Source organism: Thunnus thynnus, chromosome 24, assembly GCF_963924715.1.
Source record: "Thunnus thynnus chromosome 24, fThuThy2.1, whole genome shotgun sequence".
In the NCBI taxonomy this organism is placed as follows: domain Eukaryota; kingdom Metazoa; phylum Chordata; class Actinopteri; order Scombriformes; family Scombridae; genus Thunnus; species Thunnus thynnus.
Window position 1 is genome coordinate 7,035,176 of NC_089540.1, and position 15,438 is coordinate 7,050,613.

The 15,438-nt window shown below is 40.1% G+C and overlaps 1 long non-coding RNA gene across 1 annotated transcript in view; it reads right to left on the minus strand.

The window, feature by feature from the left end:
• The window catches only part of LOC137177202 (uncharacterized), a 71,649-nt gene that overhangs the window by 34,794 nt on the left and 21,417 nt on the right, over positions 1-15,438 (minus strand). The window contains exon 2 of the long non-coding RNA XR_010926007.1: positions 7,468-7,525. This is a non-coding gene — a long non-coding RNA (uncharacterized lncRNA). The remainder of the gene's footprint in view (positions 1-7,467; positions 7,526-15,438) is intronic.

Sequence of the window (15,438 nt, forward strand, 5' to 3'; positions counted from 1 at the left end):
TCTGCATTTGACCCATCCTATTCACACATACACACACACACACACTAGGAGCAGTGGGCAGCTGCAGTGCAGTGCACAGGGACCAACTCCAGTTCTTTTTGCCAGTGCCTTGGTCAGGCACACTGACATTTAGTATTAACCCTAACATACACATGTCTTTTTTGATGGGTGCATGTGTTTCTATGGAAACATGGATTGGCCCAACACTTGAATTGATTTCAGAAAACCAAACATTTTAATCAAACAATTTGTTTCAGTGAGATGTATTTGCTGTATTATAATTCTCAGCAAAATGCTGCTAGTGCTACCACTAATAGTAAAAATCTAACACACATAATCTTATAGAAAAGATTAGCCCCCCAGCTGTCACCCCGGTTTTCCAGCTCCTTAAACTGTAATTGTAAAAAAAAATGTATTTTTCAGCTCTTAATGTGTCCAAAGAACTGAAATAAGCAAGAAATAGAAAGAAAATCCATAATTCATAATGCTCACTTTGGTCCCTGAAAACTGTAAGTATGGCACCTCGCCAAACGTGCAAAGACACACAGTCGCAGTGAGTCAGAACAACACAACACACAGAGCAACCGAGAGCTGCTGCATCTGGAGTCTGGAGGTCTAAGTCAAGTCAGAGGTTCACTATGTGAAGTTTAACCAGCCAAACCAATTTCACTCGAATAAAGTGAAGTCAGTAATGAATGTAATTACTGTATGCTGAACTTGATTCAATAATGAGAGCATGTCTGTAATCATAAAATTAGCCAAAGGTTAAGTTGCTAAAACAGAATTCATCACAAGACATGATTTCAGAGCCTTTATCATCCTGAGCTTCAATTTTAGTAGATATTAAAAGCTGCAGGTGCACAGCTGCAGTGTTAAACAAACGCTGTTAGATTATGTTTGAATACATCACGTTTAAGGGAGTGGGTTGTTGGGACTGTAGCTAATAACTGCACGTCAGCACTAGGAGATCTATTATTTTTGTTTGATTAGCAAATACATAACTGCCCTTCTAGCATAGTAAGGTACAGCACAGAGTCGACACACAAACAGGCTGCTGCCTTCTTGACTGTCAGGCTGAATATATTAGCCATGAGGGGATTAATTAGTCTGAATATCACTCTGTGTTAAACCTGATTGATTTGATTGTTTGATGGTAATTTAGTAACCACATACTCCTACAGTGTAATGTAATACATGGCTTTTAACCAAACATCTTGACTACTGTAGGTCATGCAGTGCAGACTGAAAATGAAAAGGAAGGGCAAATGTGGTGATATTTCCAGCTTTTTCAGCAAGAAAGTTCAGTGTTGATTTGAGATATGTTTGTGAAACGTTTTTGCTGCACAGCATAACAACTGTCACCTTCAGCTGTCTTTAAAAAAAAACTGTGGTCGAACATGACCTGATGGTTGGTGCAGAACCAGTAAGAGCTGCAGTTTTTTTTGTATGAATGCTGGTGTCTTGTCCCTGTTGTCCATCATTAAGAATAACATAATGTAAAAATAGATATAAAACACAGTGTATTTGTGGATCTTGTGTTGAACCCATTTTCCTACAGTTGTTTTTTTATCTGGGTATAACCACATACTGTGCCCTTCCATGTCACCCTGCCAAAACCTCTTGCTATCCTTTTGCCACCCCATGTAAAATTAATTTTCAAGATCCACCACTGTGCTGTTATCTGCAAAAAAAATCCAGTAATTCCTCTAAAATAATTATTTTTTGCTTTGTTCCTGCTGGATTCTCACCAGGTGCTGTGGAGAGTGAACTGCTTCAGATCTTGAGGGTCACAGGCTGAAAACTGCCAAGTCACACCCAGCAACAATACTCTATGGAGCTGCAAACACACACACACATACACACACGACACAAAGGGCACAACACTTGCACACAACACACTTAAAGGACCGGTGTGTAGTGGTCGGTGAGGTTGCAGATTGCAACCAACTGAACACTCCTCCCCTTCCCCCTCTGTTTCCAAGCGTGTAGGAGAACTTACAGTGACTGTGAAACTCAGGAAAATTGCAAAAGGCCCTCTCTAGAGCCAGTGTATAGTTTGTTCATTCTGGGCTCTGTGGGAGATGACCCACTTCCTGTGTGGATATAAAGGGCTCATTCTAAGGTGACAAAAACACAATAATTCTTAGTTTCAGGTGATTCTACACTAATTAAAACATACTTATGAATATTATATTCCATTTCTGCCAAGTCCTTTCTGCTAGATGCCACCAAATTCAACACATTGCACCTTTAAGTGTTTCACAAGATACTTGTCTCTGTCCAAATGCTTCATCTCGCAGGTGGGCATGGGCACAGATAACAAATCGGCAACATATCAAAACAAGGCTATGCCCCAGCGGTTCGTGTTTTCTGCACAGGCTTTTTCTTTGAGGCGTTAAAAAGCCAGTGGGTATTATTTTTAATGATTGTTTATTGAGACTAATCTGCCACCATAATCAAAGGGACCTTTGCAATCTGTGCGTCTGGCACTTTTTTTCTGTTTATGCTGCTGGCTGTTTATGTCGTGACTGAGATAATGGGACACAATCAACCAAATAAAGCAAAGAGAAAGGAAAGTGAGGAAAGGTGTGACAGAGCAGGTTTTTCACTTGGATAGATTTGAAAAGACATCACAAAATTGTAACTTTTACTTTGAACAAACGAGTGAATCAGGAGGAGATCTATCATTTATTTGTGAACCTCAGGGTGACTCATAAATACACTGCCGCAGTGTAATAAGACACATTGTACAGCTTTGTATAGAAATTGGTATGCAGTGAGGGTCCAGCACTGTCATTGTGCATGTTTTGTTTTTATTCATCTAATCTCCAATAAAACGTCAGAAATACACAATATCTTTGGAATCCGCCACTGACAGAGAATGTAAAAGCGAATTAAATTCAATTGATGCCACCATAACCGACAACTTTGTCATTATGTGTCGTTCCTATTAAACGCTGTGGTGTCAATATTCAGGGTCCATAATGTTGACAAAACCATCTCAGATTGTGATGAAAACTTTTTTGTATGGAAGCTCCTTGGCTGTCCTTGGTCAAGTCAGCCCGTGATGAATCATGCATCGGATCAAAGTGGAGCTGCCATCCTCAGGGGGGCACAACATTGTCTGCTGTCGTCCTCATTCCACCTGCCGCCCTGCGTCAGCGACCGCAGGTTGGCTTCCCTCGAAGGATGTCACCGCTGTTGCTGTCCCCTGCAAGACCAAGCCCTACAGAAGTGGGTTTTATTTAGTCCTCTCCAACGACAAGTCCCTTCCTCACTCCACTGCCTCTGCAGCTGGTACTTGTTGGCGCCCATCTGTTAAGGGTATTGTTTATGTGGTTGGTGATCCAGAACTCATTACCATCCCACCTTCCCCTATACACTATTGTTCTTCCTGCTAATATGGAGGCCCTGATGCAATCTGTCTTGAGGTGCAGTATGGTTTCGAGCTGAAAACTGACAAAGGAGGATAAAAGAAGAGGAAGTTCCAGATGTTGAGATTTGTTAGAGGAAGGAACAATTAAAACTCTGACAAAGTTGGATTTTTCATTTCAAAGTTCCCTAAGTCCTTGCAAAAATGCACCAGTTACATAGATTCACAGATTTAACTCACTGATGTTCCAGTTGATGTCACCTCTATTAAAATAGTCACCATCTTCAACTTCCGACTGTCCTTTGAACAGAGAGAATGTAACTTTTTGTTCCAGAGACAAGACTCTTATCTCATTTGAAGATGGAGACAAAAAAAAAAAAAAAAAAAGTTAGTAGCTTCCACCTCCTCACTAGTTTTAGATGACAGATGTACTTCACAGCACATGAATGCCGCTGCCACTCCACTGCATTATCTGGATTTCTGCAAATCTTACATCCAACATTGTTTTACACGAGAATGTCTTCAGGCCATGTGTAACCACCCATAGACAAATTCTACACTGCTCTTTGATTTAGAGGAGTACTCTTCAGCAGATTCCAGCATACAGTATCTTGCTTCATATTTATTCATGTGAACATCGTCAAAGTACAGCTCAGGCTCTCAGCTCTGCCTGCTCCTATCTGTGCTCAGGGTTGGCGTAGAGCAGTGATGTTGGCAGTTCTATCTACTTCTAAAAAAAAACTTCAAATAAATAAACCTTTTGAAATTAAATAGTAACTTAACACTAAAGTCACCTCTTTGGTTAGTAAATGATATATACATTCATATATACATTTTATATATTATTATACTATCAGCTGATAACACCATTTGTTTGCCAAGAAAAAATAAATCTGAAATATGATATGATATGAGATTTAAAAGTATAACTTCAGTGAGGATTGAGCTTAAAGATTCATTCAGAAGGATGTTTTCAATTTTCCCTCTAGTGTGTGTGTGCGTGTGTGTGTTGCCATTTTACGCCAGGGGATTCTTGAAAAGCAGATCTCAATCTCAAGAGACTAAAATGGTAAAAATAAAGGTTAAATAAATAAAAGTATTGAAGTGAGTAAAAGGTAAATTATACGTATGCCAATCTACATTCCCACAGTGGCTTGAGCTTATTGATGACCAACCACAGTATGTGTTTGTTGACACACAACCCAACTGCATATGGATGCAGGTACTCAGTTTGCTTAATTAGTGCTGATGACAGTAATCAACCCTAACTGATGGGCTTATCGGAAAGTAAACTGTGCTCAATTGATTAGCCATCTATGCTGCATTTGATACAGCATACCAGTCCATTCATTGGCAGAGTGCCATTCTTACTCGAGAGGTTTATTCTGTTGTCCTACAGCAGAGCACAATAAGCTTTCTTTTAATGGACTCAGCCCTTTTCCCCCCTCACCAAACAAACTTTACACTGTTCTGAAATCAAACAATTATTAGCCCATCAGGTTGTTGTCCGCAGCCCCAGGTCCCAGGTGTATACATACAGTATATACTGTTGCGACCACTCCACAAAATGCTCTCAGAGCAAATTGTCTCAGTAAATACCCTGTGTATATCTTAACAGTTAATATTTAAAATTCTGCAACGGCAAGTCACCCAAGCCTTGATAGATGTGTCTGCCTGCTAGGTCGATGAATAATGCAAATGAAACTAATTCTTCCCGACCTAGTGCCAAGCCTAATACACATTTATATGCTTCACTAGTGAAAGATGTGTAAGATTCCTATTATGGGAAGGAAGCAATCTGTATTTTAATAATGGGCCTGATAGACCTTGGCCTTCCTTTCTTTGAGAGTCTGGCTGCACCTTATGTGACTTCTTGTAGAATTTAATGCAACAACTGTTTTCAGTAAAGACTGGGGTATATAAGATAGACCTTTTGGATATTTGTGTTGTGTCTTTTGTGTCATATGTGCAGACATATTCACATTTATTTACAACTATTACAGGCTAACATATTACAGTATAATGTAGTCAGATGATTCTTTATTGGGAATGGTCATCAACCTTGTACAGAAACTTTTCTTCTCAGATTATGGCATGAAAAAGTTTATGACCACTTTGTAATATTATATGTCTTAGCCTGAATGATGCTGTATATACTCTGTATGTCATGACAGCAATGGCAATGAACTAACTCCTGCTAGCTGGCTAGAAAAGCCAAGTTAAACCTTAGCCAAAACTTCTTTCACTCTTTTATTAAATTAAGCCAATTTGTGATGAGAAATACTTTACAATCGCTATTGTTTTGTACTACTCAGTACAAAATCTTACAAATATCTTAAGAATATCTTTACATCCTAGTTATTCCAAGCAATAGATCTTTTTACTGCCTGTGCTCATGTGTAAGACAAATTGAAAGTCTTATTCAACCAAAATTTGCCACAGATGTTTCTACTCCTCTTAGATTAAAAAGAGCCCAACCATAAATATCTATTAGATTCTTACATTTCCAAGAGATGTGAAGAGATAAATCTTCATCGGGCAGGGATGTCCCACCTTCACAGAGGAAGGGGCATATAATGAAAGTCATGTTAACTTTAGATTGGCACAGAGTGGCTGCCTAATATGCAGAACACTTGCTCCTAATCCCCACCCAGTGCTGAATCCGAGACCCACCAATTTGCCTTAACAATTAAAGATTATGCTTTCAAGCAAATTTGCCGAGTGGTTTCTGCAAGTAGGTAGAAGAATAGGTTTATGATTTGGAAAAGGTGCCCTTTTTCTCCATTGCCTGCTGTGTGATTAATACTTGTGAAATAATCCTTTGAGTTTCTCAGGTTTAAGCATTTACTATAACAAGTACCAACATTATCGCTAACGCTAGCGGCAAATTTTGTTCTCAAAGTTTTCAAAGAGAAGGAAAGTTGATGAAAGGAAAATAATTCACAAAGGAATGCAGAAATATGCATTCATTCTCCCGCAGTCCACAACTAAACTTGAATGCCCACACCACAACTACTTGACCATTGATCATCTGGAATAAGAGCCTCTAATCTCACAATGATACCTTTTGACTCCAAGTTCAAAGAACTAGTTACAGGCAAACTGCACCATTTCTCCACTTGTGAGTCAAGCCAACATGCTGTCTTGTTGAACTTCTGTAGTTGTGGTTCAATTGTATGATAAGCTGTAGAATGTATGAAGGTTTTTTTCTAACGTTGTGAACAACTTCGACCCCTGACCTCATGTAAAATTCACGGACTATGAATAAGAGTGTCTGTTGTTAAAGTACTTCACTTGAAAGGTTACATCTGTTAGAATTACAAAGATAGCCATTTAAAGACATATAATATAGCTTGTGCTGCCATATTATATAACATATTACATGTTTATATGTAATGTACAAAAAAGTAAGACTGAGAGTCCTCAGGAGGACTAATGAAGAAAATAATCTTATTCTTTGAGTTAAATCTCGACAGAGCAAAATGGCCAATTTTTCTGGGTATGACTTAGCAAACTTGCAAACTTGAATGCCAAAAATGGAATTGTCTAAAATTTAATTGGACCAATCTAAAATTTTTATTAGTCACAGGTCCACGCATTTACTCAACCAATGATACTGTTTCTGCCCATAGAGCAGCACTTTCACCAAGACAGATTTCCTTTAACTCCAATCTTGTTGCCCATTGGGTAAACAAGCTAAAAATAGGTCTATTTCTGGCCCAGTCCCATTGACAAGAACATAAAGTACAAAACAGTATGCAAAGTTAATCAATGTCAGCCCAGGAGCTACCTGTCAAGAATGGTTTCAGTTCACTCACCAAGCTATTCGCTAATAGTGTATGACAATCTCAATGAGTTTTCCAACTTAAGATTCCAAACCAAATATCAGCACCTCCCCGTCTGCTAATTCGAAAAGCCTAAAATCAATTTAGAGCACGCAGTCGATGGCTTTGGAGGTCCCAGTATCTCTCCCCACTCATTTAGCTGGGTCTCTTGGTGGGGAAAGCGTAATTCAACTACCACTCTATAAATTCTATTACATGGCGCTGGCTATGGCTGTGAAAGTGCTGTGTCTAATGAAGAGCTCGTAGTACCTGACAGCCTGCTTCGAGCTTCTGCTGCAGCACACCAATCAGAGCAGAGAGTGGTCTTCTGTGGAGAAAATGCAAGAGACATGGTGCATGAGTGTGTTGGGGACAGATATAGACAACGCGTAAGTATGTGTTTAGACACTCTGCACATGCATTGTGGCTTTTAGTGTCAGATTCAGGCAAAGTCACATTTGTCTGCTCTCAAAAACAGATGAATATGACATAGCCGTACTGGACTCTGAACTTAAGTAGAGTTGCTGCTTCAGTGTACTTTTTAAAAGATTAGTGCAGTAACTTGTTTTATGTAAGAGGTTTGCATTTATTCTGTATGCTTTTAATGTTGAATTGTATTAATGTATTATTAATGTCACATGTCTATGCATGCTTGACTCCACAAGAGTTTTCTCCTTCAGAGAGGACAGATGACCATATGTTAACAAAACTAAGTCTACAGCCACACTAGTGCCCCTATGGCTGTAATGTTAAAATGCACAGTGACAATGCTAACATGCTGATTATGGTATTATGTCAACCATGATTACCATCTTTAGTTTAACATTTTACCATGCTAACATTTCATATTTAGCACTAACTGCAAATTACATCTTAGGGTGATGGGAAAGGCATAAGTTTGAAAAGGTATTTTGTCATATAGAACTCAACAAATCAATCAAATGTTAACCATACAATGGCGCTAGAAGAAAAGTTAAGTATCATCAGAGTTACTAATATTCATCTTGAATGTCTGTAGTAAATTGCATGGCAATCCATCCAATAGTGGTTGAGACATTTCACTCAGCCTCATGGTGGTGTTGGTGAGAAAAGTCAGGAGGATTCATCTGCAAGGGACCATAAATCCACCCAGTGTTGCTGTGATGTCAGTCTGGATCAAAGTGGTGGACCGACCAACTGTCCCATCACTAGAGCCATGCCGTTAGATTAGTTTAAGAAAAAAAAAGGCATTCATTATGATAGACAGACATTTATTTAGATCATTTAAGTTGGCTTCTTCAACACCTGGGTTTGTCTTAGCTCAGTAACGAGAGTTTCAAACAACACTGCATCAAATGATTTGTTGCAGATAATCTAGTGGTAGATGAAATATTTAGTGCTCTGTTGTTTGAGAATGCTTGTGCCCTCCTATCCTGAAATATGGTTCAATTACAGCTCCCCATTGGAACAACAGCAACATAGGTCATCTCAGAGCAACAGCTGTGGCATATTTTTAAGTCAGAAAAAAGAAAGAGTAGAGTTGCCGCTGGCTGAACCACAGAAACTGTGGTTTGTGGGTGCAGGTACCTACTCTTCCCTCTAATGCATTTTTAAAGGACTAGAACGATGTAGGGAACACTGCTGTCTCTGAAAGTTGACAATACAGGTTTCATCGCAAATGTAGTTCTGGGATATGTAGGCCTGCTTTGAAAATTTACTAAACCAGACAGACAGTTTTATTGATGAACACTGAAAAGGCATAATTCAACAGTAAACAGAAGGGTAGCAAAAATTCAAATCACAAGATTGGAACGTGGTATCACTCTGAAATTGATTTGTTTTACCTCCAAGTAAGAGAAAGTCTATTGTGTTTTCTGATACTCTAGACCTTAAACCTTAAAAGAACAGAAATTCACCTATATTCACCTTGTATTTTTCATTTTTGTATACTACTACTACTACTGCCACCCAAAGGCTGCAATCAATTTCAGTGAATCCCCACAGTAGTTGGGGATGTTAGGGAAAGACACTAATACTGCCTTGCCTTCCATCAACAACTCCAATTGGGATGCCCTTGGGCAAAACTCTCAGTCCTAAATTACTCCACTGGAGCTGCTCAGTGGCCAACAGTAAGCAGCTCTGAGTGTAACCAAATTTGAAACTGTGTGTCACTGAAGGAACAATCTCCATTATCATTTTCACTTCATACAGGTTAAAAAGTTGTATTTTTCTTTCTCTTTTTTCATTATTTATTTGAATACAAAAGTGAATGACTGGAAAGAGATAATGAAATCTAACCAAATCAAAGATCAGAGTACTGGCCTCAATGTGTCTATAGTTACAATTCTGTAATATTGTAAGTAGTCAAAGGCAAAATACCTGCTCTGTTAGGGGTGTGGCCAGTAGGGAAACACTCTGGAGGGTTTCTACCAAAAAAAGAGCACAGCGGGAATGTGAATCAGTTCTTAAGAAATAAGATTTCACTGATGGTTCAAGTGCATGAATGGATGGGATAAACCTCAGCTTGCTGGGTTGCTAAATGGCCCAGTGAAAGTGATTTTAAAGGGTGAGTTTAAGTGCATGGATGCATTTTGTACCTTCAAGTTCATAATATCAAAGGACAAATTGAGTGTTGCCTTTCCTCTCTTATCTACTTTGTGTTGCTTTCTGTCATACTGCCATTTCATGCCTACTTCAGGTTACAATTGCGTCAATCAAAGTAAAATTGATAAACCTGATAGCTAAGGAGAGGAAGTTACCATCTAATTCAATGCAAAATCAAAGTGCTGGAAAAAAAGGAGGTGGTAATTGAGGAGATGGTACGGTTGTCTGAAATGATACAAAGTGACACTTGGAGGGAGCGCGAACAACAAGAAGACTTGAAGAAATCAATATAGTTTATTGTCTGGACATTCTCCATGACTGTGGACAGCTGAAATGAAAATGGACATTTAAATTCAGCTGGTAATACCGACGGCATGCAATGCTCAGTGCTTAGGCCTCTAGTGACCAAGAGTGCATGCAAATGTTACACACTCCCCTGTCCAACAAGGAGGAGCGGAATGGCGCATCAGGCCTTCTGCCAAAGCTCAGTGACTTTATAATAAACACACATTCACACGCATTTTACAGTTTTTGCATTTTGTTTAATGTTCATATTCATGTATAAATCAAAATGAACCAGAAGCATCTCTGAGAGGAATAGCAGTTCTTTTTGTATTTTATCCAATTTGTTTTCATCTTCATCCACTATAAGTCAATCCTACTAAAGCAACAAAAAGACAAAAAACTGGCCTGATTTTTTCTGAATTAATAATGAAACAAACTGTCATATCCCCACTGCAAACAAGCGGTTCAAAATGCATCATTTCTGCCTTGCTGAATGTGTCATCCAGAACATCCCTAGTACATGCATACACATAAACATGCCAGAAAAACATAAATGCACATGCAAAAATGCCAAATGGAATTTTGCACACACACACACACAGCCTGACTCAGCTACTTTTGACTGTGCTGATGGTACGCATAAACACCCCAGAGGATGAGGTCACAGTGGGGTCGTGTCATTAACCTGCCCATGTGTGTTTCCGGATCAGCTGCTTTCGAAATCTCCATGGGAATATCAATCATGAGCATGTGTCCACAGTAATTTGTGTGCATGTGCGTGTGTAAGAGAGAGACTGTTTGCTTGCATGGTTCCTAAGGGATCAATCCTTTCGAAAACAAACCGGCCAAGCATGGGTTTTATGTTTGTGTGACCAGACATTTGTTAGTCTTGGTCATATTCACAGAGCTGCAAATACTGCAGAACTAGGAACATATTATTTTACGTATATAGATATGCTCATATACACAAACACAAATAACAGATTTCAAAAACGTCCAATATTCTCCTCTGTGAAAAATGAGTGTTTGTGTGTTGATAAAAGCATTCTCTGCTGTACCAGTGATGATTTTGTGTCAGAGGTGATATTTGTTTTAAAATGGCAGTGCTGAAATACTTAGTTTTTCTCTGTGGGATACTGATAGTTTAGATTGGTAAGGGGGGCCTCTCCTCTGTGACTGTAGATCACTGCCTCACTTCAGCAGTCAAATGTAACACCAAAATGATTTCTGGCAAGAGTGTAAGTCAATATGAAATGTGATTGAAATTTAGCCTTACTCACAAACAAGAGTACATTGCTCAGGATCTAATCAGTTCTACTTTCTAAATACAGTGGAAACCGCTTATAGTGATCAGTTCCGTCCAGGTCAAATTGATCGCTATAAGCCAATGATTATTATAACCGATTTTTTTCTTCTTTTTCTTAATTTCTCATACAAATTATCATCTAATTGACATTTATATAATTATTACATGAATATAAAGTAATGAAACAGACAGCTTCGCTATTTACTGAATTTTATTGACTGTTTCAAAATACAGTACAGCTGATTCAAACACTTGTTTCGCTGCTGCATTTTGTTGGCTTGTTTTCTGCAGTTTGTCATAAGCTTCAAGGAGACTATGTTTTTCATTAAGAGAAAATTACTTTCTCCTTTTCTTTTTCCCGTCGTGATTTCAATGTGCACGCAGCAGTAGCCTCAGGTCACCAGTTGGCGGCAGACAGGTTGTGCGTTTGGGCTGCGGGGGTAGGGGCCGCAGTGAGAAAGTTGAACCAGAATCAACTTTTGGAGAAACGCAACCTGTAATTTTGTACAATCCTGCCATGAGGGAAGATAAAAACATTACTAGGAAGAGGTGAGGACATTTCTCTTTATTTGATAACGTCAAAAGTAAAGTTAGGCTTTGCTGACGGCTTCCCGACTCATTTTAATAAAGACGAGACAGAGAGAGAGAGAGAGAGGCAGTGGTTGAGCAAGCTAGAAAGTGGATGAGGAGAGCGAGCGGTGGTAGCGAGAAAGCCAGTGTATGAGAGGAAGAAAATGTTATTTTCTGATTGTTTCACGGCGGTTACAAATAAACATGTCCACAGCCACACCCCACACCTCCACACAACCCTGCAGAGGTGCACTGCAACACCTGATAATGGTACCACAGCCACTAAATACACATCATACTTGTACTATTAGTAAGGTAAAAAGACAATAGAATTACCGTAGTTTAAAATGTTTTTTCCATATGTTTTAATGTACGAAAAGACCCAAAATGAACACTGTAAGTGGACTAATTGATTAATATAAGCAAATTATTTAAACAGCATTTGTATAGGAATGATTCTGTCCCAAGCTTTTTGACTCATATAAGCGGTTGATCATTGTAACACTATAAGTGGTTTCCACTGTATTACACATTTCACATTGTCATTTGATGCTCCCATGCAAACCTATGCAATGCCCTTCTTTTCATGAAACAAGGCACACAGGCAGACACAGGTGTTGAAAGCTCATTTGAGTGTGACCAACAAATTTTTGGGTAATTTTGACCAGAGGCACTGGGCCATGCAGGGGTGCACCAGCGGCACAGTTGTGAAAGGGTTTTGATTAGGTGGAAAACATTATCAGCAGGTGTTGCAAGGCCTGACATTGATTTAAGCCAATCAGATTAACTGCTTTCATCTCAAAAGGCTGTACAATTCATGCCATGATGATCAGAAAGTTTTGTGTCAGAGACAACAGCCCTGACTAGTGTTGGGTCAAATATTTCAGCCTTACCAACCCATCTGCTGTAGTGTAAACTCAGTTTTTCACAACATCAGATTACACCATGTCTTGGCAATCCCTGGAAATAGGAACAGTGCCAGGACGCACCATCTCCCCACTAGCCTTTACCATGGCCATGGAACTGATCGTCAGAGAATCAAAATGGGTGGTGGGAGAGCACCTGCAGTCCAGACAATGACTACCTCCCCTCAGCGCTTATATGGATGACATGACCATAACGATCGCATGTACAAAGCAACTCCAGGAAAAGCTTCATTCCAACATAATGGACATGGATGAAGTTTAAGCCCAGCAAGTCCAGGACCATCTCCATTATCAAAGGAAAGCTCAAAGACCAGAGATTCCACACTGATGGAACACCCATACCAATGGTATCAGAAATGCCAGTCAAGAGCTTAGGGCTGTGGTACAATGCAAACCTTGAGGAGTCAGACCAGAGTAAGCAACTGAAGGAACAAACCATCAAAGGCCTTGCTAACATAGACAAGACCCTACCCCCAGGTAAGTTGAAACTTTGGTGCCTGTAGTTTGGATTGCTCCCTTGTATGATGTGGCCTCTGACGATCTATGAGGTTCCCATCACCAAAGTTGAGAAGGTGGAGAGAACAGTCAGTTGTACATACATCAAGAAATGGCTCGTACTCCCACAGTGCCTCAGCAATATCGGCTTGTATGGGAATGGGGCTCTGGAACTGCCAATCATTAGCCTTACAGAAGAATACAAATGCTTCAAAGTAAGGCTGGACATGACCCTGACAGAAACTCAGGAAGCCACGATATGGGCAGCAGCGCCCAGAGTGGCGAAGCAGCGCAGTAGGTGAAATTTGCTCTAAGGCTTGGAGATATTGTGGGCCAAGTGCAGCATGGAAGAGCTGGTTTTGGGCAAATACAAATAGACTCACATGGCACAGAGCAACACCTTCCCAGAAGAGAGGGATAGTGGTAAAAGAGATACAATGGCAGGAGGAGGCAGAGCAAAATGCAAAGGCTGTCTCACAGGCAAAACAGGGCCAATGGACAAGATGGTAAATCATTGAATGCTGGAAGCTTGCCTGAAGAGATCTTTGGGAAATGGAGGGAGGCAGATTTAGTGTATCATCAGAGTCATCTACAATGTTCTTCCCAGTCCCAAGAACCAGGAAAAGAATCAAGCCTACTGGATACAGCTTGGGATTGGAAAATGAAAGTTGATCTAGACCAGAAGCTCACCTTCCCACTGGATTTCACTGCAATCAGTCTCAGGCTATATCTGATCCTGTGGTCAGCTTCACAAAAGGCCTTGTTCATCCTACATCTGATGGGAGCATGCAGGTGGTGAAAAGCACAAACACAAAGTTGAAGTACTCTGATTTAGCAACTGAAGCAGAACAAAAGGGCTGGAGAATACAAGTGCTCCCTGTGGAACTCAGTTGCAGGCCATGTCAACCACCAGGCTGCTGAAAGGGATAGGAATCTGAGGAAAGGCCCTTCAACAGGCTATCATGTCACTGGCAGAGGCTGCCGAAAAAAAAGCAGCAACTGGCTCTGGCTAATAAGAGAGGACTAGAACTGGGCGGCAAAATGACCATCAGCCAGCAGGAGGGGTAGAGGCGGAGGGGGGTACACCTGAGACACCAAGTGTCACTCTTGAGCCCTCTGGAGGTGTCTGGGCCTATCAACAAAACACCAAGGAAGGAGGGTGCCCATCTGATAACCCCAGTGAAGCTTCTACTCCTATCTCCAATGCTGGTTATGATATATTGTCTGTATAAAAAGGACTGAATCATTGGTAGAAGAAACCTGGACTCGACTGATCCTCCTGAAGTTCTGTTGCTGCTGGTTATGATTTACAGTCCACATAAACAGGATTGAATCATTGGCAGAAGAAACCTGGACTTGATGGATCCTCCTGAAGTTCTGTTGCTGCTGGTTAATGATTTACAGTCTGCATAAACAGGACTGTAAATCCTGTAAGGCCTGTGTGGGCCTATCAACAAAATATCAAGGAAAGAGGGTGCCCATCTGATCTACCTCCTACCCCCACTCAAGGAATGATTGCTGATTACAATATGGGATTGTAAAACCAAGTCCTATGAGCTCAATGGGCTAACCCCTTCTTATCCACATGTAAATACATTGAACTGGAGGGTGTGATAGGAATGGCAGAACATCTTAATTCTTAATTCTGTTAATGTCACAAAAGTCCTTATTTCTGTTTTCCAGAACATTTCCTAAAACAAAACAGCCGTGACTGTGGTCTTTTAATCACAGTCCCGGACCTTTCTTTACTCCATTTGGGACACATAATGGACATGAACCTTAATGCACTTATGGCTTCTTAGTTTGGGGGACCAATGTGACGTCTACAAAACCAGAAAGCACTGTAATCCATTCATTGGTTAATGAAAATATATGGAATGAGATGAAAAACATAGTATTGTTCTGTAGTTGCTCAGCACTTTAACAATATGCACCACACTCCACAAACTGTATCTCAAATGGAACATATGTCCTGTCTTTTAAATGGCTGCATGTAGAGAGTGTAATCAATTGAGAAATTCAGAAAAGCGAATGACAGAAGAAGACGGTATTAAAAGACTGAGAACTGGTATTGTT